Raw genomic sequence first — 24310 nt, forward strand, 5'->3', positions numbered from 1 at the left:
GCGCACATTAAGGTTTGTGCGCACATGCGCATGCGCACATTCATTTTCTACGTTGCCAGGAGGTGGACGCTCCTCCGTGAATGCGGCAGCCTAGGTAAGGATGGTCTCCCCTCCAGGCCTTGTACTTATGCGGCCCGTTTCCCTAGGCAGTGCCGCGGCCTCTCGTGGGTGGCAGATCCAACAGGCTCGCAGGTCGCGCTCCGTGGGAAGACGCCACAGTGGCGTCACTAGGGTGGTGCGGGGGTGCCTCTCGTGGGTGGCAGATCCGACAGGCTCGCAGGTCGCGCTCCGTGGGAAGACGCCACAGGGCGTCACTAGGGTGGTGCGGGGGTGCGGAGCTAGTTACTTAGATGTCCTACATTTATTTATGCATTTTTACATAGCGCGGACTTTACCCGGAGGCGTCAGAGCGCTTCACATTGGGAACAGAAATGAAACATAATGAGAAACATTACAGAAGAGCAGATTACTAAAACATACGTTACTTACATAAGGTAATAGTGACAATTGTGAGCAAACAAAAAACACGAGGCAACCGAAAAAGCATGCGTTGTAATTGCATTTGTTGTAACGTCATATGTTCCTCTTGGCTGGGCTATTCATGACATTTCCAAGCGCCAGTCAAATTTGTGAACAGATAATATGCCACAGATTTGGGCGTTCAGGTTATTAAGGACGAGCAATCTAAATCCGGCCATTCTGTGGGTGTCGAGTGGCTCTGTGATTTTGTCAGGTCCCGCCACACGCTTACTACTTACTGCTCCTGTTGCTATGATAATCCTGGATGTTCATACACAAAGTATTTCACTTAAATTGATTGAGGCCTGTGTACTTTTTCAGGAGAAAATCATATTTAGGAAAGTTTTGCAGGTGTGCACCTGGAAGTCTCTGACAGCCAGATGTTTTAAGGCATAATCTCGAAAACGTTCGTTAATTTGAAACACCGAAAATCTACACCCAAGTGACGTGGAACCCAGTGGATGAACATTTCTGGATTTTCTGTGAATGAGGTCCTTGAATATCCACATAGATACATTTACATATCAAACAATCTAAATGCAGCTCGCGAACATAGCCTGTGGTTGTTCTCCTGCCCTTGAACACCTTATGTACATTCCTCGGCTCCGAGGTGTTGTATGTATGCCGTATATTATTCGTGTAAAATGTTAGAAGACAAGTGAGTTCAGTCAGTCAATAGTCAGTCCGCGGCATTGCACTTTTAAGTCGTTTCCAATTTCGGGCTGTTCGGTACATGGTTTAGCTCTCTTTTAAAGTTTAGTGTTTGTGTTCTATAGAAGAACACGAACCCTGCTAAACTTATAGTTTAAGTACTAATCCCCATATGATGGTATACGAGCAAACTACGGTTTCAAACTCCAGAGCCTGCAGCGACCGGCACCATATAATCTACAGTTGGCGCCAAAAAAAGTTTCATTCAGCAGTGTCTCCGGGATGCCTACAGGGGGATTTGCACAGGGCCATGCTGGAGGCTGATTGGTGCAGTGCTCTGTCGGACTTTACCCGGAGGCGTCAGAGCGCTTCACATTGGGAACAGAAATGAAACATAATGAGAAACATTACAGAAGAGCAGATTACTAAAACATACGTTACTTACATAAGGTAATAGTGACAATTGTGAGCAAACAAAAAACATGAGGTAGTAAAAATTGTGAGCAACCAAAAATACATGAGGTAGTAAAGGTAATAATGACAATTGTGAGCAAACAAAATACTTGAGGTAGTAAAAATTGTGAGCAACCAAAAATACATGAGGTAGTAAAGGTAATAGTGACAATTGTGAGCAAACAAAATACTTGAGGTAGTAAAAATTGTGAGCAACCAAAAATACATGAGGTAGTCAAAAGTGCACAATAGGAAAAGTGACAAGTGGGCAGTTATAAGAGAAAACAGAGTATAATTTGAGGTATAATACTGCAATAAGTGCTAGGCACAAGAACAGGCGTTACGTAGGCAAGGTGGCACTTGTGCAAGTATCAAAGGTAAAAACATGTGAGAGGTAGCAACCGTGGGTTACAAGGGCAAAGTGTTGTGTGCATGTTACAAAAGGGCACCGAACACAAGTACATGGAGAATACTGCAAAAAGGCAGACACTCCCACCACAGGAAAACACTGGGAAGGCACTCCCATGGTCATGGAAAGTAAAAAATATCAGTAGTGGGAAGTCTTCCTCCGAATAGCAAGAGGACGTGAATTACTTTTGGAGGTGTCTCTGGAGGAGGAGAACTTTGAGGTCCCTTTTGAAGGCCTGGGAGGAGGCGGTGGTCCGGAGCTCAGGCGGAAACGAGTTCCAGATTCTCACTGCGTTGCCTGAAAAGGATTGGGCCATTGTTCTTTCCTTCTTGAAAGTGGGAGGTTCAAGCAGTAGATTCTCGGCATTGCGTGAAGGTCTACAGCCTCCAGAGAGTTTCAGTTTATTCACCAGGTAGCGGGGAGAGGAGGAGTGCAAGGCTTTGTGGGTGATACAAGCGGTCTTGTAGATAGCTCTAGCCTCGAAGGGAAGCCAGCGGAGGGTGGATAACAACGGTGTGATGTGATCGCTTCTTTTGGCCCCATAGATGAAACGAGCTGCTGAATGGAAGACAGACTTAAGTGGGGACAGGTGAGATTTGGGGAGGCCAGTAACAAGAGAATTGCAGTAGTCTAGTCTGGAGAGGACCAGCGATTGCACCAGGGTTATAAGGTCCTGCTCCGGGAAGAAGCGACGGATTCCCCAAAGAAGGCGCAGTTGGTAGCGAGCAGATTTTGCAATAGAATTGATGTGGGGAGTTAGATTGAGTTTTTTGTCTAGAATGACACCAAGAGATTTTGCGCTGTCGACAATGATGGGTTTGTTGTTTAGTAGATTCATCTGATCCATCCATGATTGAACCGGGGGAGGAGAGAGTGAGGAGGAGAAGAGGAGGAATTCAGTTTTGGAGGGATTCAGAATTAATTGATGAGATGACATCCAGTTTTGAATGGAGTCAAGAGTAGATTTTAGGATGGAGAGATCATGAGTGGAGGCAACCTTGAGGTAGAGTTGAGTGTCATCTGCATAGAGATGATAGTGAATCCCGGATTTGCTTAGGAGGTTTCCCAGTGGTTCTAAGTAGAGATTGAACAGTGTGGGTGCAAGTATAGAGCCTTGGGGAACACCTTGACCCACCGCCACAGGAGACAAAAGACTGTTCGCTATTTTGATCATTTGAGATCTGTCAGAGAGGAAGGATGCAAACCATTTAAGCACAGTGCCCTCCATGCCCATTCTCTGTTGAAGAATATTGAGGAGGGTGTTGTGATTAACAGTGTCGAAGGCTGCGGAGAGGTCAAGGAGAATTAGCAGACAGGACCCCCCTGAGTCGAGTATCCTCAGCGCATCATCAACCACTTGCAGTAGGGCTGTTTCAGTGCTGCAGTTTTGGATGAAGCCGGACTGACAATTGTCAAGAAGATCATTGTCCTTGATATGACGAGAGAGTTGTTTGGCTACACATCTTTCCGCTATCTTTGCAAGAAAGGGAAGGTTAGTGATGGGGCGGTAGTTATTGAGGTCATTCGCATCAGCAGTGGGCTTTTTCAGCAGAGGGGTGACCTGCCCAGTTTTGAAGGGGACAGGAAGGGAGCCTTGCCAGAGGGAGAGGTTGATCAGAGTGGTCCAACAGGGGAGGGAATGGGCATAGAAGTCAAAGGCAATGGCACTGGGGATAGGGTCAAGCGAGTGGTTGGAGGGCTTTGTTTCGCGTATGCATTTGAGAAGGGCATCTTCAGATATGGGGTCAAAGCTCTGCCAAATGGCTAAGGATTTCCGCTCCTCTGGAGGTGTAGGATGAGCAACCTGATCCACAAGTGATTTCACCTTTCCATCGAAGAAAGTAGCGAAATCCGCTGCTCTCTTTGTAGAATCCTCCACCTTGGAGGTTGGGGGAGAGCAGCTCGGAGTCTTGATGAGATCGAATAGTTTTTTGGGTCTATTTTTGGCGGAATCAAGGAGGGTTTTGAAGTGCGTCGCTTTCTCAAGGAAGATGTGCTTGTGGTATTTGGATCTTGCTGTGCGAAGCAAGGCTAAATTGTCAGTGGAAGGCAATTGCCTCCATTGCTTCTCCAGGAATCTTAGCTGCTTCCTTTCCTCATAAAGGGATTTGTTGAACCAAGGTGCTGAGGGAGTGGGCCTTATCCTTATCCTTTTGCTTTTGAGTGGAGCGACGTTATTAATTTCAGCTTCAAGAACTGTGAGGCATTGGGAGGTGAGATCGTCAACAGCTATGTTCGGGTCTAGCCTTGGAAGTGAAAGCAAAGCTGATTCACAGAGGGGACCGACATCAATGTTTTTGGCATCACAGAACCAGGAGATGGCCCTCTTGGGTTGGCCAAGAGTTATAGAGTGTGAAAGTTGAAGAGAGAATGGGATGAGGTGGTGGTCAGACCAATCTACATGAATAGGGGTAGTAGTAGAAAGCATGCCTGCTTTAGAAATAACAAGGTCCAGGATTGCGCCCTTAGAGTGGGTTGGTTCAGTGCAGTGTTGGATAAGATCATTTGCCGAGAGGAAGGTGGCCAGTGAGTTCGCAGAGGAGTCTTGTGGTGCGCCCCAGTGGAGATTGAAGTCACCCACGATGGTCTGATTGTCACTTTGAGAGTATTGGTCGCTGATGAAGTCTTTGAGATCTTCTATAAACGAAGAGCTACTGCTACAAGGCGGGCGGTAAATGATATGGAATCTGAGCGGTGAACGGTGTTGCAATTGAAGCTCAAGAGAAAGGCACCTGCTCTCTGACTCATCACAGCGCGGTCACGCGCCCTCCAGGGAGTGGACTGAGGTCGCGGAGACCGTGCGTGCGCCGCAGTGGTGAAACACAATACCTACGACGACATCAGACAGAGGCCACCACCTTCTTCTCTGTGATATCGCGTCGCAATTCGCCTTCGAATTTGGGATGCCAGGGACGACTGTGAGACCAGAGAGAAATAATATTTACATCAGATAGATGCCAAGTTTCAGAATGCTTATGTGTGAATTTTTTTTAATTTCAGTGTAATTATGAGTGACACGATTCGGCCACTCTTTCTCGCGAGCAAATTCAAGCAATGAAGACCAGGGTATTAGGGTCCACACTCTGCTCCTCAGTCAATCATAAGTCTCTTTGCTCGGTCGGTTGCAAGGCCGTCCATTTTAGTACCTTGCGAGAACCACTGAGCCTGTCGCCATTTCTTACATCCCTCCCTGATATAAACACTCCCCGATAATGCTCCACTCAGCCCTTGGTCCATCTACCAGGCCCAGAGGGCTGCCCAGGTCATGCCCAGGTCACTGTCCATCTGTCCCTGCATATACTTGGATTAAGGAGTCTGCTGTCCACATGGGTAAAGATTTGCGTATTAAAAAGGCAAGTCTCATCTGATGTGGTTAATGAGCATTTGCTCTGTTTTTTAAAGGAGGCATTTGATCCCACCTCTACTGCTCTCAACTTATAATACCTAGGAATTGGGGAGACATTCAAGAAAATAGTAGCGATGCAAGTGGGATTGGGGAGGGACACACGCATAACCACCCGTGGTACCCTGTTACTGCTCTCGTGTCCATGAGGATTTATACTGCTCAGATGCTGTCCCACCTTAACAGATGTATACTCTTCAATGGTGGTACTGCGAGAACATGCCCCTGCCCATTAAATTGCACACTCGTCAATAGCAGTAGTACCAGATGTTCTCCCACTAGCAGGCTGCATACTCTTCGATAGTACTATTGCCCAGACATTCTCGCTCCCAGGAGGATACATACTCCTCAACGGTGGTACTGCTCTGATGCTCTCCTGCCCATGACAAAGCAAGCATACTCCGATTTGAAAGGATAAATGCTGGATTTAGATCTCCGGACGGTGAGAGCCTAACTTAATAGCGGCCATTCACCAGTGTACCACCTAGCGCCTAAGAACTTAAAACCTGAAATTCTTAACGAGGCATAGCTCTCTCAGTGATTCCTATCATAATGTCGGTCTGATGTTTCCACTGCATCTAGTGCATATTTTAAGCAGGTATTGGCGATGCTCTTGCAGGGCCGGACTGGGAACCAGAACCGGCCCTGGCAAAGTGTGTTAAGAATACAAAACTATTGAGTGTTCTTAACTTCTTTATTCCGACCAACACGTTTGCTCCTAACATGGAGCGAAGCGGCAGTCAGCTCGGCGATCAGCTGGTAACTGTCATATGTGACAGTTATCAGCTGGTGACCTCACTGCTAAACGGTGTCCTCGCAGGGACACTGGGAAGCACGTCTAGTAAGGTGTCCTAGGAGGGACACAAGTATTATAAACACAACACATCCCCCTCCTTTGGGGGTGATGGGAACAGTAGAAACAGATAGAGAACATAAGGTTCCACTATCCACAAATGTAGTCCTTAAGTTTAGCTGGCGGTCCTAACAGTCTGCCGGTCCTGCTAATGTCCACCGGTCTCGCCCCGTCATGGGTTGGAACGACAGGTAGTCTGCGCCTTGCGCCTGCAGGTCTGGATGAAGGAACAGAACTGTCCGCTCGCTGGGTGTTTTCATGTGTACCTTAATCGCTCCCGTCCCCAGGGGTGGCAGGAAATTCAATGTCGGATTCGGTGTCAGAAAAATAAAGTCCTCCCTTACTCTATCGCCCTCACTCTATCTATCGCCCTGTTCTCTTCTCTTCTCACGTGCTGATCTGCTGCTCTCTTCCACCCCACCTCCTTCTTTAACTCCCTGTTCTTTTACTGTGCTGATCTGCTGTTCTTTCACCCCGCCTCCTTCTCTAACTCCCTGTTCTCTCACACACAACCACACCACACACAACCAAACCACACGCACAACCAGACCCAACCACACACATGTTTATAAGCATTTTATCTTCTTTATTTCTCAACTCACTAATGCAAATGAAAACCTGTACAGCAGTGTCCTTGCTGCAGTTTTCATAATTGTACCCAAGAAGTATCTACACCTACCAGAATGGCAACAACTGCTGCTTAGCCTACGAATTCCTTGACCACCCAACATTGGTTCTTGGATTATGCCTGCCATTATTATAAAACTGTTAACACATTTTTGGACACCATGTAACTTGCCTTATCTGCATACTCTCTGCTAATTTTATGTTATCAATTTGCAGGATTATGGCGGTATTCAGAGACCTGGAATTGTTGTCGACTACCAGAAAAGTCTGGTATTTGGTGGGCCTGCTGGAAGGTGGATGAAAAGAAAGATGATGCAATCGCTTAATAAACCCATTGGAGGGGCGTTTGTTGGCAAAAAACCTAAATTGAGAAAACCTGGATCAAATGGCAATGCGGTCAAAGAAGGTATGTTTCTAGATAGACAGCTTCTGTTTTTTAGGTTTCGCCTGGCGATCCGCTGCATAGCAGTGTTCGCGCAGGCGAAACCTTTTGTTTAGCAGTATGGGTGCTTTGTCCCGCCTGCTCTTCCATTGGCTAGCTCCATAAATGGAGGCTAGCCATTGAAAGGGACATCTGTCTGTTATTGCCCTCCAATCTATCTCTCGCACTCCCTCCCTCTATCTCTCGCACTCCCTCAATCTATCTCTCGCACTCCCTCAATCTATCTCTCGCACTCCCTCAATCTATCTATCGCCCTCCCTCTATCTATCGCCCTCCCTCTATCTCTCGCCCTCCCTCCCTCTATCTCTCGCCCTCCCTCCCTCTCGCACTCCCTCCGTCTATCTCTCGCACTCCCTCCCTCAATCTCTCGCACTCCCTCCCTCCCTCTATCTATCGCCCTCCCTCTATCTATCGCCCTCCCTCTATCTATCGCCCTCCCTCCCTCTATCTATCGCCCTCCCTCTCTCTATCTATCGCCCTCCCTCTCTCTATCTATCGCACTCCCTCTCTCTATCTATCGCCCTCCCTCTATCTATCGCACTCCGTCTATCTATCGCCTTCCCTCCCTCTATCTATCGCCTTCCCTCCCTCTATCTATCGCCCTCCCTCTATCTATCGCCCTCCCTCTATCTATCTATCGCCCTCCCTCTATCTATCGCCTTCCCTCCCTCTATCTATCGCCTTCCCTCCCTCTATCTCTCGCACTCCCTCCGTCTATCTCTCGCACTCCCTCCGTCTATCTCTCGCACTCCCTCCCTCAATCTCTCGCACTCCCTCCCTCCCTCTATCTATCGCACTCCCTCAATCTATCTATCGCACTCCCTCCCTCAATCTATCTATCGCTCTCCCTCCCTCTATCTATCGCCTTCCCTCCCTCTATCTCTCGCCCTCCCTCCCTCTATCTCTCGCCCTCCCTCCCTCTCGCACTCCCTCCCTCAATCTCTCGCACTCCCTCCCTCCCTCTATCTATCGCACTCCCTCAATCTATCTATCGCACTCCCTCCCTCAATCTATCTATCGCACTCCCTCCCTCTATCTATCGCCTTCCCTCCCTCTATCTCTCGCCCTCCCTCCCTCTCTCGCCCTCCCTCCCTCTCGCACTCCCTCCGTCTATCTCTCGCACTCCCTCCCTCAATCTCTCGCACTCCCTCCCTCCCTCTATCTATCGCACTCCCTCAATCTATCTATCGCACTCCCTCCCTCAATCTATCTATCGCACTCCCTCCCTCTATCTATCGCCTTCCCTCCCTCTATCTCTCGCCCTCCCTCCCTCTATCTCTCGCCCTCCCTCCCTCTATCTCTCGCACTCCCTCCCTCAATCTCTCGCACTCCCTCCCTCCCTCTATCTATCGCACTCCCTCAATCTATCTATCGCACTCCCTCAATCTATCTATCGCACTCCCTCCCTCAATCTATCTATCGCACTCCCTCCCTCTATCTATCGCCTTCCCTCCCTCTATCTCTCGCCCTCCCTCCCTCTATCTATCGCCTTCCCTCCCTCTATCTCTCGCCCTCCCTCCCTCTATCTCTCGCCCTCCCTCCCTCTCGCACTCCCTCCCTCAATCTCTCGCACTCCCTCCCTCCCTCTATCTATCGCACTCCCTCAATCTATCTATCGCACTCCCTCCCTCAATCTATCTATCGCACTCCCTCCCTCTATCTATCGCCTTCCCTCCCTCTATCTCGCGCCCTCCCTCCCTCTATCTCTCGCCCTCCCTCCCTCTCGCACTCCCTCCGTCTATCTCTCGCACTCCCTCCCTCAATCTCTCGCACTCCCTCCCTCCCTCTATCTATCGCACTCCCTCAATCTATCTATCGCACTCCCTCCCTCTATCTATCGCCTTCCCTCCCTCTATCTCTCGCCCTCCCTCCCTCTATCTCTCGCCCTCCCTCCCTCTATCTCTCGCACTCCCTCCCTCAATCTCTCGCACTCCCTCCCTCCCTCTATCTATCGCACTCCCTCAATCTATCTATCGCACTCCCTCCCTCAATCTATCTATCGCACTCCCTCCCTCTATCTATCGCCTTCCCTCCCTCTATCTCTCGCCCTCCCTCCCTCTATCTATCGCCCTCCCTCTCTCTATCTATCGCCCTCCCTCTCTCTATCTATCGCACTCTCTCTCTCTATCTATCGCCCTCCCTCTATCTATCGCACTCCGTCTATCTATCGCACTCCCTCCCTCTATCTATCGCCTTCCCTCCCTCTATCTATCGCACTCCCTCTATCTATCTATCGCCCTCCCTCTATCTATCTATCGCCCTCCCTCTATCTATCGCCTTCCCTCCCTCTATCTATCGCCTTCCCTCCCTCTATCTATCGCCTTCCCTCCGTCTATCTCTCGCACTCCCTCCGTCTATCTCTCGCACTCCCTCCCTCAATCTCTCGCACTCCCTCCCTCAATCTCTCGCACTCCCTCCCTCCCTCTATCTATCGCACTCCCTCAATCTATCTATCGCACTCCCTCCCTCTATCTATCGCCTTCCCTCCCTCTATCTCTCGCACTCCCTCTCTCTATCGCCCTCCCTCTCTCTATCTATCGCCCTCCCTCTCTCTATCTATCGCACTCCCTCCCTCTATCTATCGCACTCCCTCCCTCTATCTATCGCACTCCGTCTATCTATCGCACTCCCTCCCTCTCTCTATCGCCTTCCCTCCCTCTATCTATCGCTTTCCCTACCTCTATCTATCGCCCTCCCTCTATCTATCGCCTGCCCTCCCTCTATCTATCGCCTTCCCTCCCTCTATCTCTCGCCTTCCCTCCCTCTATCTCTCGCCTTCCCTCCCTCTATCTCTCGCCTTCCCTCCCTCTATCTCTCGCACTCCCTCCCTCTATCTCTCGCACTCCCTCCCTCTATCTCTCGCACTCCCTCCCTCTATCTCTCGCACTCCCTCCCTCAATCTCTCGCACTCCCTCCCTCAATCTCTCGCACTCCCTCCCTCAATCTCTCGCACTCCCTCCCTCTATCTATCTATCGCCCTCCCTCTGTCTATCGCCCTCCCTCTATCTATCGCCTTCCCTCCCTCTATCTATCGCCTTCCCTCCCTCTATCTATCGCCTTCCCTCCCTCTATCTCTCGCACTCCCTCCCTCAATCTCTCGCACTCCCTCTCTCTATCTATCGCCCTCCCTCTCTCTATCTATCGCCCCTCTCTCTATCTATCGCCCTCCCTCTCTCTATCTATCGCCCTCCCTCTCTCTATCTATCGCCCTCCCTCTCTCTATCTATCGCTCTCTCTATCTATCGCCCTCCCTCTCTCTATCGCCCTCCCTCTCTCTATCTATCGCCCTCCCTCTCTCTATCTATCGCCCTCCCTCTCTCTATCTATCGCCCTCCCTCTCTCTATCTATCGCCCTCCCTCTCTCTATCTATCGCCCTCCCTCTCTCTATCTATCGCCCTCCCTCTCTCTATCTATCGCCCTCCCTCTCTCTATCTATCGCACTCCCTCTCTCTATCTATCGCACTCCCTCTCTCTATCTATCGCCTTCCCTCCCTCTATCTATCGCCCTCCCTCTCTCTATCCATCGCCTTCCCTCTCTCTATCTATCGCCTTCCCTCTATCTATCGCCCTCCCTCTCTCTATCTATCGCACTCCCTCTCTCTATCTATCGCACTCCCTCTCTCTATCTATCGCCTTCCCTCCCTCTATCTATCGCCCTCCCTCTCTCTATCCATCGCCTTCCCTCTCTCTATCTATCGCCTTCCCTCTCTCTATCTATCGCCTTCCCTCTCTCTATCTATCGCTTTCCCTACCTCTATCTATCGCCTTCCCTCCCTCTATCTATCGCCTTCCCTCCCTCTATCTCTCGCCTTCCCTCCCTCTATCTCTCGCACTCCCTCTCTCTATCGCCCTCCCTCTCTCTATCTATCGCCCTCCCTCTCTCTATCTCTCGCACTCCCTCCCTCTATCTCTCGCACTCCCTCCCTCAATCTCTCGCACTCCCTCCCTCAATCTCTCGCACTCCCTCCCTCAATCTATCGCACTCCCTCAATCTCTCGCACTCCCTCCCTCAATCTATCTATCGCACTCCCTCCCTCAATCTATCTATCGCACTCCCTCCCTCAATCTATCTATCGCACTCCGTCTATCTATCGCACTCCCTCCCTCTATCTATCGCCTTCCCTCCCTCTATCTATCGCTTTCCCTCCCTCTATCTATCGCCCTCCCTCTATCTATCGCCTTCCCTCCCTCTATCTCTCGCACTCCCTCCCTCTATCTCTCGCACTCCCTCCCTCTATCTCTCGCACTCCCTCCCTCTATCTCTCGCCTTCCCTCCCTCTATCTCTCGCCTTCCTCCCTCTATCTCTCGCACTCCCTCCCTCTATCTCTCGCACTCCCTCCCTCTATCTCTCGCACTCCCTCCCTCTATCTCTCGCACTCCCTCCCTCAATCTCTCGCACTCCCTCCCTCAATCTCTCGCACTCCCTCCCTCAATCTATCTATCGCACTCCCTCAATCTCTCGCACTCCCTCCCTCAATCTATCTATCGCACTCCCTCTCTCTATCTATCGCCCTCCCTCTCTCTATCTATCGCACTCCCTCTATCGCACTCCCTCTATCTATCGCACTCCCTCTACCTATCGCCCTCCCTCTCTCTATCTATCGCCTTCCCTCTCTCTATCTATCGACCTCCCTCCCTCTATCTATCGCCTTCCCTCCCTCTATCTATCGCCCTCCCTCTCTCTATCTATCGCCTTCCCTCTCTCTATCTATCACCTTCCCTCCCTCTATCTATCGCCCTCCCTCTCTCTATCTATCGCCCTCCCTCTCTCTATCTATCGCCTTCCCTCTCTCTATCTATCGCCTTCCCTCTCTCTATCTATCGCCCTCCCTCTATCTATCTATCGCCCTCCCTCTCTCTATCTATCGCCCTCCCTCTATCTATCGCCTTCCCTCCCTCTATCTATCGCCTTCCCTCCCTCTATCTATCGCCTTCCCTCCCTCTATCTATCGCCTTCCCTCCCTCTATCTCTCGCCTTCCCTCCCTCTATCTCTCGCCTTCCCTCCCTCTATCTATCACCCTCCCTCTATCTATCACCCTCCCTCCATCTATCTATCACCTCCCTCTATCTATCACCCTCCCTCCATCTATCTATCACCCTCCCTCTATCTATCTATCGCCCTCCCTCTCTCTATCTATCGCCCTCCCTCTCTCTATCTATCGCCCTCCCTCTCTCTATCTATCGCCCTCCCTCTCTCTATCGCCCTCCCTCTCTCTATCTATCGCCCTCCCTCTCTCTATCTATCGCCCTCCCTCTCTATCTATCACCCTCCCTCTATCTATCTATCTGTCTATCTATTGCCCTCCCTTACTCTATTGCCCTCCCTTACTCTATTGCCCTCCCTTACTCTATTGCCCTTCCTTACTCTCCTTTATCTATCGCCTTCCCTCCCTCTATCTATCGCCTTCCCTCCCTCTATCTCTCGCCTTCCCTCCCTCTATCTCTCGCCTTCCCTCCCTCTATCTATCGCCTTCCCTCCCTCTATCTATCGCCTTCCCTCCCTCTATCTATCGCCCTCCCTCTATCTCTCGCCTTCCCTCCCTCTATCTCTCGCCTTCCCTCCCTCTATCTATCACCCTCCCTCCATCTATCTATCACCCTCCCTCTATCTATCACCCTCCCTCCATCTATCTCTCGCCTTCCCTCCCTCTATCTATCACCCTCCCTCCATCTATCTATCGCCCTCCCTCTCTCTATCTATCGCCCTCCCTCTCTCTATCTATCGCCCTCCCTCTCTCTATCTATCGCCCTCCCTCTCTCTATCTCTCGCCCTCCCTCCCTCAATCTATCGCCCTCCCTCTCTCTATCTATCGCCCTCCCTCTCTATCTATCACCCTCCCTCTATCTATCTATCTGTCTATCTATTGCCCTCCCTTACTCTATTGCCCTCCCTTACTCTATTGCCCTCCCTTACTCTATTGCCCTCCCTTACTCTATTGCCCTCCCTTACTCTATTGCCCTCCCTTACTCTATCGCCCCTCCCTTACTCTATCGCCCCTCCCTTACTCTATCGCCCCTCCCTTACTCTATCGCCCCTCCCTTACTCTATCTATCGCCCTCCCTCCCTCTATCTATCGCCCTCCCTCTCTCTATCTATCGCCCTCCCTCTCTCAATCTCTCGCCCTCCCTCCCTCAATCTATCGCCCTCCCTCTCTCTATCTATCGCCCTCCCTCTCTCTATCTCTCGCCCTCCCTCCCTCAATCTATCGCCCTCCCTCTCTCTATCTATCGCCCTCCCTCTATCTATCTATCTGTCTATCTATTGCCCTCCCTTACTCTATTGCCCTCCCTTACTCTATTGCCCTCCCTTACTCTATTGCCCTCCCTTACTCTATTGCCCTCCCTTACTCTATTGCCCTCCCTTACTCTATCGCCCCTCCCTTACTCTATCGCCCCTCCCTTACTCTATCGCCCCTCCCTTACTCTATCGCCCCTCCCTTACTCTATCTATCGCCCTCCCTCCCTCTATCTATCGCCCTCCCTCCCTCTATCTATCGCCCTCCCTCTATTTATCGCCCTGTTCTCTTCTCTTCTCACGTGCTGATCTGCTGCTCTCTTCCACCCTGCCTCCTTCTCTAACTCCCTGTTCTCTTGTCTTCTCACGTGCTGAACTGCTGCTCTCTTCCACCCCGCCTCCTCCTCTAACTCCCTGTTCTCTTGTCTTCTCACGTGCTGATCTGCTGCTCTCTTCCACCCTACCTCCTCCTCTAACTCCCTGTTCTCTTGTCTTCTCACGTGCTGATCTGCTGCTCTCTTCCACCCTACCTCCTTCTTTAACTCCCTGTTCTTTTACTGTGCTGATCTGCTGTTCTTTCACCCCGCCTTCTTCTCTAACTCCCTGTTCTCTCACACACAACCACACCACACACAACCAAACCACACGCGCTACCAGACCCAACCACACACATATTTATAAGCATTTTATCTTCTTTATTTCTCAACTCACTAATGCAAATGAAAACCTGTACAGCAGTGTCCTAACTGCAGTTTTCATAATTGTAGCCAAGAAGTATCTACACCTACCAGAATGGCAACACCTGCTGCTTAGCCTACGAATTCCTTGACCACCCAACATTGGTTCTTGGATTATGCCTGCCATTATTATAAAACTGTTAACACATTTTTGCACACCATGTAACTTGCCTTATCTGCATACTCTCTGCTAATTTTATGTTATCAATTTGCAGGATTATGGCGGTATTTGGTGGGCCTGCTGGAAGATGGATGAAAAGAAAGATGATGCAATCGCTTAATAAACCTGTTGGAGGGGCGTTTGTCGGCAAAAAACCTAAATTGAGAAAACCTGGATCAAATGGCAATGCGGTCAAAAAAAGGTATGTTTCTAGATAGACAGCTTCTGGTTTTTAGGTTTCGCCTGGCGATCTGCTGCGCAGCAGCGATCGCGCAGGCGAAACCTTTTGTTTAGCAGTATGGGTGCTTTGTCCCGCCTGCTCTTCCATTGGCTAGCTCCATAAATGGAGGCTAGCCATTGGAAGGGACATCTGTCTGTTATTGCCCTCCTTCTATCTATCGCCCTCCTATCTATCTATCGCCCTCCCTCCCTCTATCTATCGCCCTACCTCTATCTATCTCTAGAGATTGGCTCGTAAGGGAGAATGCGGTTCCAAGTCTAGCCGGTGCCATTCAGCCGCCACTGTGTGGCTGGCACCAGAGGGTAGGTCCGACGACAGGGTATGTGTGGTCCGGTTAAACAGTTTTCGTTTAGCTGGCACCGATGGGTGAGGCGCACAGCCTGGGATGATGACGGGCTGGGTAGACTGGGTGTGTGCGCTGCTACCAGAGGGCGAAGTTCGAAGATTATGTCGCTGGCGGGCAGAGATGGGGTCTGATGGCCAGGGTGCAGCTGGCATACGTCTGTGGCTTTCACTCGATTATTGTGCACCCCCTGCCTGCCATGCTCTTCTGCGCTCTTCTCCCTGGCAGGCTACGGCAGCCAGGGCAATGCCTCATTGTCTTTTGGGAGTGGTTGGCAGGTTGGCGCTCTCTTGTAAACGCCAGGCGCGCCGCCCAGCGGCTGCTCTCTGAACTGCCTCCTGTTGAGTTCAGACGGAACCAGCCTTTCCCTTTTCTGCCTGAACCTGGTGCCCAGAGCAGGCGCCCGTGGCCCGCCCGCATCCATCCCCCCCGAGGCCTGGGCCGAGGCTGCGCCGGTGGAGCCGCATTCCAGAGGAGCCAGACCCGGCTGAGTGGGCCTCCAGAGACCCGGGGACCCGCCGTGCTGTAGCAGATAACTGTGTCGGGGAGGAAGCTGTGACCGTCCGAGGCACTGGTGAGTCCCGATCGCGCAGTTGTTGGGGACTGACTGCTGTGATCCTGGGCACCGCGGTGAAAGAAGACCGCCCCTGCTCCGACCGGGACTCCAGAAGGGGCGCCGCGCTAAACGTGAGTCTGCACCCGGAGCTGTGGTAAGCGATCCGGGAACCGGGGACTTCGCTGGGAGACAGGGACACCATTGGTGAGCGGCACATGAGGGATAGGGCAGAAGCAATGCGGAGCTGAGGAGGGGCGAAGTCCGGCCTGAACCCGCCCGCAAAGCCATTACTCCTGACATATCGGCTGCCGACCGTTGTTGTGAACTGTGTGCCGGTTGAACGCTGCTGCTCCCTGCTGCCCAGGTCCCCGGGTCTCCATTGCACTACTGGCCCTGCAGCCTAATTAGTCGGCACACTACCGCACTGCCTCACTACTTGAACTCCGGTGCCCGCCATTTTGTGCCTTGGTGCTGTCTTGCCTTTCACGCTGCAGCTACACAGCAAAACTGGGCAGTCTCGCCATTTGAGCTCTACACTTGGCCGGAGACTTGAACTGCACAGCTGCACCTTCGCCCCCCTTCGAGTCTCGAGGGGACGCCTGGTTTCCCTTGGGCGCGCAGGTATTGCGTCTGAACTGAGTAAATGGTGGTAAGTCGCTGAGGCGCCCTTGGGCGTCAAACTGAGGCTGCTGGCTCCATGCTCTCTTTGTGGCTGTGGTTAACTGACGTGTTTCGTGGACCCTGGGATGGGAGTTCCGCTGGTCACCAGGAGGTCAAACATTTGTTAGTAGCCACCCCGTGCATACGGGGGTGTACGCTGGGCGCACCACGCCTCATGGGGTGCTTCCCACTATCGCTGATGTTGGGGGTTTCGCACGCCCTGCGTGCTTTCTTTTGGGTTCTTTCACGACCTGATTGGGGGGTTGATGAGGGTGGTGGGTGGTGGGGGGGGGTTTTTGACGTTACAAGTTCTAGTTATTATCTGGTGCAATGTACGGCTAATTTGGACTACCTGTTTGCGCATTGTGTTGATTGTCATGATGTGTGGGCGACCTTCCTGCTATGGGGGGTGGGGGCGATCGGAGATAAAACAGTCTCTTCTACACCTGCTCGATGGGAGGGATTAAACTTTGGACTTGGAACATTAGAGGCCTAGGAGATTACAAGAAAGCTCGTTTAATGCATGGCATATTGTCAAGGCATAATGTAGACATTTGCTTCCTACAGGAGACTCATCTTAACTCGACCCCCTCGCCCAGGTTGAAGAATTCCAGATGGGCTCATGTTTACTCTGCTATCTATTCAAATTATGCGAGGGGTGTTGCTGTACTCATACGCAGGGGGTTGGATTGGCGGGAACATTCTCGCGTGCTTGATGTGGAGGGGAGATATGTCTTATTACACGGTTCCTTGCAGGGGCGGCCTATTGTACTAGCTGCAGTGTATGGTCCAAATGTGGACGACACAGATTTCTTCAGAGGGGTTTGGGCGGAAATTACATTACTGGACTGTGGGTCAGTTGTGTTGGGAGGTGATTTCAATATTGTACTGCATGATGAAATGGACCGTAGAGGCGTAAGCAGGCCGACACATATTAGAGCGCGACAGGCAGTCTTAGATGTGATGAAGGAGGGTATGCTTTCTGATGTGTGGAGAGCCAGGCACCCAGATGCCAAAGTGGGTACTTGCTACACTTGCCACAAGGCTACCTGGTCCAGATTAGACTTCTGGCTGGTGTCTCCGGAGGTTGCAACGTGGGTGACAAAGGTTGATATACTGGCCAGGTCGCTGTCAGATCACGCCCCATGCGGATTGGAGCTGCGACCCCCAAACGCTATTTACAGGCCATTCACATGGCGCCTCCCACCACACGCGCTCACGGACCCAGTATTTGTAGAAGAAATTAGAGACGACATAGTCCATTATTTTGCCGAAAATACTGGATCAGTCTCATCTGAGGCCATAGAATGGGACGCCTTTAAGGCTGTGATCAGAGGTCAGTGCATAGCACGGAAGGCGGGAGTCCTGCGTGCCATAAGGGACACGTTAGCTAAGCTGGAGGGGGAACTGAGAGACCTAGACGCTGCCTTTAGTGCTGACCCATCATTGGAGATAGCTGGGGCTCTGAAAACCAAGCTGCTAGCTTTTAATGAGGAAGCGGAGAGGGAAGTACGGTTCCTGGGAAAACGGGCAGAAGCACGCAGATATGGGGAGATATGGGGAGGGGGACAGGCCGAGCAGAACACTAGCTAGGTTGATAACTCCTTGCACACAATCCAATTACATCCACACCATATATGACAAGGCCGGGAACCTCGCGATGGGCCAAGAGGCAGTACTAGGCGCCTTCGCGGATTTCTATGCCTCCCTCTACACCTCCAGGCAGCCCACGATACCGCCCACTTTGCAAGCCTTTTTGGATTCCATAGCTCTCGTATGGTTTAACAATAACCACCGACAATACATGGACCTCACTGTCACGGTCCAGGACATACCCCAGGTGATAAAAAGCATGCCGGCCAACAAAGCCCCTGGCCCAGATGGCCTGACAACAGCCTTCTATAAAACTTATGTGGATGAGTTGGCGCCGAAACTGCATACAGTGTTTGTTGAGGCCCTCGAATTGAATTCCCTACCAGACTCCATGCGGGAAGCCCTAATAATTACACTCCTTAAACCTGATAAAGACGAGCTACACCTAGATTCCTATAGGCCCCTTTCTCTGATAAACATCGATGCTAAAATCTACGCTAAGGTAATTGCGGATCGATTGCAGCCTATGCTGCCTATGTTTGCACTCCCTGATCAGTCGGGGTTTATCCCGGGCCGCGCAACATCACATAACCTCAGAACCATTTTTTCTGTTCTCCACTACTTGCATCCATCTGTACAGGCGGCGGTGGTGTTCCTTGACGCCACCAAGGCATTTGACTCCTTAGAGTGGCCTTATCTGTTTAAAGTTTTGGAACGGATGGGCTTTAGCCAAAACTTCATGACCTTGATTAAACTACTGTACACGGAACCTAGAGCTAGGGTGAGTGTCAACGGTCTCGTGTCTAAGCCCTTCCGAGTCTCCAGGGGGACAAGGCAGGGATGCCCTCTGTCACCCCTCCTCTTTGCCATTGCAATGGAGCCGCTTGTGGCTCGGATAAGACAACACCACACTGCAAGGGGCATCGGATTTAGCTCTCGGAGCTTACTAATCTCGTTATAAGCGGATGATGTCACCCTATACATCATCAATCCCAAGGACAACATGAATCCACTACTTCGGGAATTCGTGAGATTTGAGGGCCTAGCAGGAGTGTCCATTAACTGGTCTAAATCGGTTGCCTTCCCCTTGACGGACGAGACTAATCGCCCGGCTCCGGACTACCCTTTGAGGTGGGAGACGGACGCTGTTAAGTATTTGGGAGTCTGGGTCAGTCGGGATGTGCAGGAGTTGTGGACACTAAATTTCGGGAGGGCGGTAGACTGGCTGGAGGGGAAAATTGAGGTCTGGAACAAACTGCCCCTTTCCCTAGTCGCAAGGATAGCCTTAGCAAAAATGGTGGTTCTCCCCAAATTCTTATATTTGTTTGTGAACGTACCGCTACCAATGACAGCACACTTTCACGCTCGTGTTCGCTCACTATTGCTGAAATTGGTGTGGGCTGGTGGGCAAGCGAGAGTCTCCTGGGACCTACTCACACTACCGCTCCGACAAGGAGGTCTCGGTGCTCCTGATCTGAGGCTTTACTCCCTCTGCGCCCAAGCGCAATTTCTGCACTTCTGGGCCTTCCCTACTCCCTATCAACCGCATGTGGCGGTTGAACTGGCCGTGGTCGCCCCTTTGCCGCTGCGAGTGGCTCTATACGGTAAGGTCTCCTGCCCGTCGCGAGAAGTGGATACCGTGGAGATGATCCGCTGGGCTTGGCGTGAACTGCAGAAGAGAGCGGGTCTCTCTTTGCTTTATGCTCCGGCCATCCCCCTTCGGGGTAACCCGATGCTGCCTTGTCTCACCGCCAGGGGAGACGTCCTCACGATCCGGGGAAAAGGGCTGCACACATTCGCTGATTTATATCCGGATGGTACCTTCATCGAGATGGACACGAACGAGGATGTCCTGCCAGAATCTTTCGCGGACACGCTACTGTACCATTCCCTCCGTGAATCCTGCAAAAAGATAGGACCCCACTTCCCAGAGGAGCCATGCACACTAGACGCCCTCCAGAATCTGCTTTCACGGCCTTCCCCCAAAAAGCTGGTATCAAGACTATATAACTGCATGCAGGAGCAGGCACCGATCACTGAGGCCATGGCCAAACAGGCATGGGCCGCGGATCTGACTGATCAGCTAACGGATGACATCTGGGAGTACTGCTGTAAGCAACTCACGGCACTGTCTCCGAACTATCGACTGCGGCTCATACATTTCAAGTTCCTACACCGCTATTACCGCACGCCGACATTGTTACACCGAATGGGCATCCGCGCAGATGCCTCCTGCTGGAAATGCGGAGGGGAAGATGCGTCCTTTCTCCACGTGGCGTGGAGCTGCCCCAAACTGGATTCATACTGGTCGGAGGTTTTTACAGCCATAAATCAAATTACGCATAGGAATGATACACCAACTCCTCTCCTGGGTTTGCTAGGTTATGTTAAAGACACTGAACCCTGCGACAGGAAGCTACATGCCCTACTCCTTCTCTATGCCAAACGACAGATCGCGCTACATTGGGGTAGGAGGGCTCTCCCCTCATTCACGGGGTGGATTAGAGATGTAACATATGGCCATACACAACTGACACACTACTGGGAGACTATGCCCACCGCTTCCAGACCTATTGATATCTGGGACCCGTTCATACAGTGGGCTAGAGAACGTGAGGGCTCGGACACCCTGGGGAGATCACCGGATTCAGGTGTTTCAGATGATATGGGCTGACTGTGTTCATTACGTGATTGAATGCTTGTTGCTTGTCAGCCCTGAGGTAGTGCGGACCTGCCCTGTATTGTCACACGCACTAGCCATGCAACCCCATTGGCCCTGCATATGCCGCTGACCCTATCCCCTCAGACCCTCCTGCGGCCCCAGACCTCGGCGAATAGCCCCACTTATCCTCCTCCTCTCCCCCCCCCCTTCCTCCCTCCCCCCCCTTTTTTTTATTCTCTCGCCTACATGTGGAGGAGGTGGCAATCGCCACACCATCACCCTTATCGCGACTCGCCTTTACTCATGACACTCCAGCACAGGTCCGCGCAGCCCTAAGGACGGATGATATGTTGCATAGCAATTCTATGTACTTGCACCGCAGTTTGCTGTTTTAGTTTTTTTGACTGTTGGGGGGGTATGTTGGGAGAAAACAGTGCTGCTGGACGTATCCTTCCTACTGGCCGCCGCGGCGGGTTATTGACCGCTGTTCGCTCCAAGGCGACCTGGTTGCTTCCTGATACATCTGCATGTCTGCGACACTGAGAGAAAAGTAAGATCACTTATGCGCAGGTGTTGTACTGCTCACGACCACGTTACTACTGTTTTATATATATCACTGGGAGTGCCAGCTCCGGCTGGACGATAGCCCTCGGACTGTTTTACTGACCCTTGTGCATTGTATACCTGATAGCGGCCTGCCTCCGGGTTGTTGGCGTGACGCAGTGTACATCATTTGTCTCTTTAATACAGAATAAATGTCTTACACCAAAAAAAAAAAAAAAAAAAAAAAACGTTTTACAACCCACTGAAAATGCCAAAGGTTCCAGGGACGTTAGTTTCATTTTTACCCACACAACCATAGAAAAGTTAGCACTTATAATTTTAATAGGTTTTTTAAAAAAAGCAATTGCCCATGAGGGAGTCCCCCCATGTGTCCTATAGGTTCAGGATACCTGTATCCTGACTCGTGTTTTCACACTGTCAAACCCCCAATCTTCCAGGGTATTGGTGAGCTGCCAGTAGATTCAGAGCTATCCGTTGGAGATGTCTGCTTTAAATATAAATGTAATCCAGCAAATTCTTTATTGGTATTTCTAGTAAGTATATTTCTGTTGCAGTCTTGTATTCAACCAGAAATATGGCCATTCTGCAGTTCTACTTAAAAGCGAATTTCACACCACACATGGGTAACCCTTCAGCCACAGGCATAAAAGCATCAACAGCTTACGTTCTCTTTCAATAAAACTTCTCAATCTGCCCAATCTACCTTCTCTTTAGGAATGCTGGAAATCTCACTGGATGGAAAGCAATTTCCTTCAGCTGAACGCTGCAAAAACTGAGGTTCTGCTCTTTGGAGATGCCCCCTCCTCTGGTCACCTTCCTGGTGGCCCCCAGAACTAGGCACACCCCCGACCCCGGCAACCACAGTCAAAAACCTCTGTGTTCACCTTCAACAGTCCCTAAACATGAAGAAACACGTTACTCACACAGTCTAATCCTGCTTCCACACCCATGGCTTACTAAGGAAAGATTTTACTTATCTCCCCGACACAACAAGGAAAACCCTAACACAGGCCCTGATACCAAGCAAGCTGGACTATTGCAACGCCCTATTGATCGCCGCAAATGAGTCCTCCTTAAACCAATTGCAAATGATACTGAACACAGCCGCCTGCACGGTTCTGAATGCTCCCCCCAGATCAGCTTCCTCTCCCCTCCCTCATCAGCTACACTGGCTGCCAATACGACAGCACGTGAAATTCTAGATCTGCTGTCTCACACACAAAGCTATCTGGGGCAATGGCCCTCCCGATGTAGTAGAGAAACTTCGCCGCTATTACCCGGCTCGGACTCTGCGCGCCAGCTCCCAATCGCTCCTCAAAAGCCCCAACATAAAAAAGGCTAGACCCGGAGGCAAGTCCTTCTCGCACCCTTCATCTGGAATCAACTACAGCTGGCCCTAAGACAGTGTTTGGACCATCTTAAATTCAGAAGACTCCTGAAAACTGCCCTGACAGAGTGAGGGAGTGAGAGTGGGAAAGGGAGGGAAAGGAGGGAAAAGGAGTGACAGAGTGAGGGAGTGACAGGGGGAAAGGGAGACAGTGAGAGGGAAAGGAAGGGAGGGAAAGGGAGTGAGTGAGGGAAAGGGAGACCGAGTGAGGGAGTGAGAGAGGGAAAGGGACAGTGAGGGAGTGAGAGGGAAAGGGGGGAGGGAGTGAGAGAGGGAAAGGGAGACAGGGGGAGGAAGACAGACAGAGGGAGGGGAACAGAGTATGGGAGAGGTAGGGAGAGTGAGGGAGGGAGACAAAGAGAGAGCAAGAGATGTGTGTATCCCGGGTCTGGTGGCTCAGTGGACGAAGGTGTCCGCTGCAGGGACCAGTGATCAACCTCATGGTCAGTTGTGTATTTTTTTGTTGCTCTAGCCCTGCCACCTCCCCCACTGACCCCGCCCCCACTGGTGCGGCCCTCGGACACAAACCACAGTGTAAATTTGGCCCCTGAGAGAACGTTTGTGAGTACCCATGACCTATGCTGTGCTTCCAAGCGCTGAGATACCCCCCTGGGGGTGATTCAAGAGCTATACAAATTAAATAAAATCATTAATTAAATCAAACAGGTACACATGCTGCAAACTGATAAGTTAATGACCATCAACAATTAGCTTGCAGCCTGTAATGCTGTGGATGCACTTCCACCCTTCCTGCCTCCAGGGCTCACACTGCATATTGAATGTTCAGATCTGTTTACTCCTTCCTCAGCTTTGCAAATAACACTTCTTCCGTACTGAGTTTCACCCAAAAAAAATTGTAGTTTCGCAGGAAATTAATTTCTTGGAAATGTGATGCCCACCCTCAATATTCCAGTCACCGCCCCCTCTGTACAAGGACTCCTCAGAGCTCATGGGCGTTCATAGACATGGCATGGATTTTTCCATCCTATGGCCTGTCTGGACATACTCTAAAATTTAGAAGTCCTGCATATGTTCTCCCCGTTGTAAGATGCCTTTTCTAATAATACATTCTTTCTGCTTTTTTGTGATCTGAAATCTGAGTTCTTTACTTGCACTGTACACAAGACTTTTGCTGTTACTTTTGTACTAGTTAGTGTGCATTTGTTCTGCAAAATTTTGCTAAAGATGGTTTAAAACTTGTGTTTACTTTTAGGGTGAGAATCCCTTTGAAATCGTTGAACAAACAGGAGAATCGGTAGTTGAGGAAACAACTGATGCGAATGATGAAGACAATGAGCAAAACGAAAAGGAGGACATTGATGGTGAAAACGATGAAAATGAGGAGCAGATAATGTGGAGGCAGAAAGTGCAGATGCGGATGATGCTGCTGACCCAAATGATTACTCTGGGGACTTAACCACCACTGATGAAAACTAGTTGAGAAACTGCCCTGAAAGACCAAACACTTTAGCACACTGCATTGGTGGACTTAAAGAACAATTTTCCGCAAAGTTGAGCAGTTCGTTCACCCTGCATGCATTCCACTTCTGTTTTAATTGCCTATGGGCAAACCGGTTTTATGTTTTGTTTTTTTAGTATATTACACACAGCAAATGCTTCAGTATTCTTCCAGTGTAAATTGATTTGTTCATGGTTATGTTTTGAGTAATTTTGAGCAGTTGGAGTTCTAAACATTCCAATGTGAATTTTTCCAGTTTTTAGCGCCCAATGTAGTGTTGTATATAATTCAAGCTGTTGTAGCAAAGAAACCCTGATTATGTCTTGCAGTAATAAAGGCTTACAACAAGATTA

General features: G+C 50.7%; 1 long non-coding RNA gene across 1 annotated transcript; it reads left to right on the top strand.

The window, feature by feature from the left end:
* LOC147717181 (uncharacterized) lies at nt 1–24310 on the top strand. The gene is made up of 4 exons (XR_015296065.1): nt 1–94; nt 7132–7321; nt 14548–14694; nt 23712–24310. It is a non-coding gene; the product is annotated as an uncharacterized LOC147717181 (long non-coding RNA).

This window comes from Lissotriton vulgaris, chromosome 5 (assembly GCF_964263255.1).
Source record: "Lissotriton vulgaris chromosome 5, aLisVul1.2, whole genome shotgun sequence".
Taxonomy (NCBI): domain Eukaryota; kingdom Metazoa; phylum Chordata; class Amphibia; order Caudata; family Salamandridae; genus Lissotriton; species Lissotriton vulgaris.